Source organism: Acanthisitta chloris, unplaced genomic scaffold (genome assembly GCF_000695815.1).
Source record: "Acanthisitta chloris isolate BGI_N310 unplaced genomic scaffold, ASM69581v1 scaffold28326, whole genome shotgun sequence".
NCBI lineage: Eukaryota > Metazoa > Chordata > Aves > Passeriformes > Acanthisittidae > Acanthisitta > Acanthisitta chloris.
The window spans coordinates 42452-45692 of NW_008680320.1; the positions used below are offsets into that span (position 1 = coordinate 42452).

Genomic DNA, 3241 nt, shown 5'->3' on the forward strand with positions numbered 1-3241 from the left:
GGAATAAATACTGTTAGCAATACACAAAGCTGTAGATGTATCTTCATACAACACTACTGTTCTACTTAACTTGATCAAATTCGCTTAAAAGCATTTGTCTTTCAGATTTCAGGCTCCACTGCAACAAAACCAGTATGAAACAGGAAAAAATACAAAACAACCCCCCAAAACAAACAAAACCAGCCCCCCCAAGAAATTACAACTCTCTCCACTCCACTCCCATACAAAGCTGTAGATGTATCTTCATACAACACTACTGTTCTACTTAACTTGATCAAATTCGCTTAAAAGCATTTGTCTTTCAGATTTCAGGCTCCACTGCAACAAAACCAGTATGAAACAGGAAAAAATACAAAACAACCCCCCAAAACAAACAAAACCAGCCCCCCCAAGAAATTACAACTCTCTCCACTCCACTCCCATCCACCCCTAAAACCACAACAATGAAACAAAGAGAAACACCAAACCCAAAACAATGTATGCTTAGAACCGAAGTCTAAGCAAATAATAAAAATCACAGAGCAAGGTATGAGTATAATACTCAGCCTTTTACAGGGAAAAACATAATAGAACTGCAGATCAAAACTGTTCTTTAAACAAGGTGAGCAAATGGCTGAAAACTTCTTTCAGGTCTACAAAATTGCAACAAAGCAACAGAAGGCTAAGGCATAAAGAAATACAAATTGATCTATGTAATGAAATCAAAGAAAGATAGGTTTATGAAAATATTCCACAAAGGCATTAAGAAAAATTGTTTTAGTATTGCTCTGCACTGAAAAGAAAGCATGTTTGGTATCACTGAGTGCAGGTAATCAAGCAATCACTCCAATGAGTACAAAACACATTTTCAGTGCAGTTTAAAAACCTGAAGATGTATTTTGAGTTGAATCAATTTCAGGAATAGAAATCACATGAGTGTGTTTCTATGGTAATGACCACTATGGCTACAAAGACTTCTCTGATAACATTCCAAGTGAAAATGATACCTCTCTTTCCTTCCTTTCAAAAGATACTGTTTGCAAGAATAAGAAAGTATCTCTTCAACTGTTCATAAAGACATTAGCACTGGAAGTTTTTACTAAACTAAACTATCTAGAAATGTTAACTTTGTAATGAGTTAGTTGTTTGGAAAGAGAAAATACACTGTATATTAATATGTGGAGAAACAAAGTTATTTATTCATTGGGTCTCATTTGATATCGCCACTTAGGAAAACTACAAAATCATTAGCTAGCCAAGAATGTTTAGTTCCAGTCTTTCCAATAGTATCACATATAGTCTCCAACTTCAGCTAACAGGTAAAAAAAGGCCATACAATACAGCCAGTAAACTAACAGAAGTTTCAGATTTAGCAGATATCCATACCACACAGATGAAGTTAAGTGAATTCTGCAGGAGCAACAAATATCAACTGCCTTTTGTCAGCTGCATTGAAACAACATATTGGTTTTGGACTATGCATATTTGGTATACCAAAAAACATTAACTCTCCATTAAGTTACACATAAAGAACAACAGTACTACAATAATTGCATGGTTTCTTCTACAGTATTCAACTGAGGATTGCTTTCCACACATATTCATGTAAGCATCATACCAACCAAGTGCAGTATTTGGTGCCATACAGGATCTAGTACTCAGCTGACTGTGAATAAATGGTACGTCAGCAGTTTTGTCAACACCAGAATGTTTTCGCTATGGAATGATTTTAAATGATTTTTTTTTTCCTTTCACAAACAGGAAGGATTTATTTTCTTTACTGCATTTATAAAACACTCATACTAATGTCCAAGATTATAGCAACATTCTACCAATTTGAAATCCACTGACATATGCCTATCTCGAGAAGTGGAAGTCCAGCAGAAGTTCAGTTTTTCCACTGGCTAAAGCAAACAGTCTGTGTTTCCAAATGCTAAACATTTTATTGAAGGGTATAGGCATCACTTACTTGCAGAAAGATGCATTCTTCAGTACAGCAACATAATCATGTCAGTGTACGAAACTTTTCACTATTCAGCTTTTTCAATATCTTGCCTGTCTCTACCATGCTCAACATGCACTGAAATATCTTACTCCACTGCAACTGTCAACATGCTGTCGCAGTCAGGATCACAGCATACTAAATGGGACACACAGTCCCAAAATACACCAAGTCTAACAACTTGTATTACTCGAAAGTTTAACTCCTGAGGGAAAAAAGAGCTGGATCACAGTGAAAAAAAGGAAAGATGCTAAGATTACTTTCCCACTTTTTTTGTGGGTCTTTTCAGCCTTTCACAAAGCAGTGTTTCCATTTCCTTACTCACCAATGTTCTTGTACTGTTCTGGAGGGCAAAAGGTAAAGAGCATCATTTTAGCTGCTTTCCTTGTATTGTATTTTGGGGGGGGGGGGGGGGGGAGTTGTTTTTGAATAAAAGGAGATTCAAGCAAAAGAAAATTCTTCAGCCATCATAACATTTGGCCAGCAAAGTTTCAGACTTGACCCTTCATCATAACACTGCCACTATCTGAAGACCTAAAGTGGGTCTCACCCGTCCAAATGCTGCTGACAACTAAATGCTAGTTCTTGAAGTGGATCTCATATGACTTTGGAGTGGGTAATCATCCAAATAAACTCGGTATAATGATCTGAAGAAGGAAAATTCTTTACCCTGGCTAACTATCATCTGGTGCACAACAAGCACAGAAGCTAGAGAATATTAAAACCATCACTGAGCATAGAAGTGCATTCTGGTCTTTCATTAATGGATTTCTTCAACTGCTGTAACACTAAATTCCCTTTATTTTTTCTTTTTTAATGCTGAAAAGCTTAAAATTATGCAATTCCTTTTCAGAAGGTATTTTCTAGACTTCTAACATAACAGTTGTCCTACAGAAAACTCCTACCAAATGCTAGTGAACTAATGGAGCAGGGGGATGGGAACAGTGGGAGACTGGTACTCTACACACCATAAATAAACACTGTAAATAATAAAGGGTTATAGCTACAGAAATACCTGCAACTTCTAAAAAGCAAAAGGCATAACATTGCTTTGCTGAGTGCCACACACTGACCAATAAACCCCTACAAAGAAAGAAGGCTCAGATGGCAAAAGGTGATATGTCCATGAAGCTCAGAGAATAACACAGGCTGAGACTGATCACAACTTTTGCAAAGAAACTGACTCAACACAAGGAGGACCTTTCTTTTAGATATACACCTATCAGCAATTCAGTGGGTCAACATGATGTAAATGTTTCT

At 36.7% G+C, this 3241-nt stretch overlaps 1 protein-coding gene across 1 annotated transcript in view; it reads right to left on the bottom strand.

Annotated features, from left to right (window-relative positions):
* FOCAD (focadhesin) overlaps positions 1–3241 on the bottom strand; it is a gene marked incomplete at its 5' end in the record, with an annotated part of 53166 nt that overhangs the window by 39157 nt on the left and 10768 nt on the right. The window lies entirely within an intron of this gene.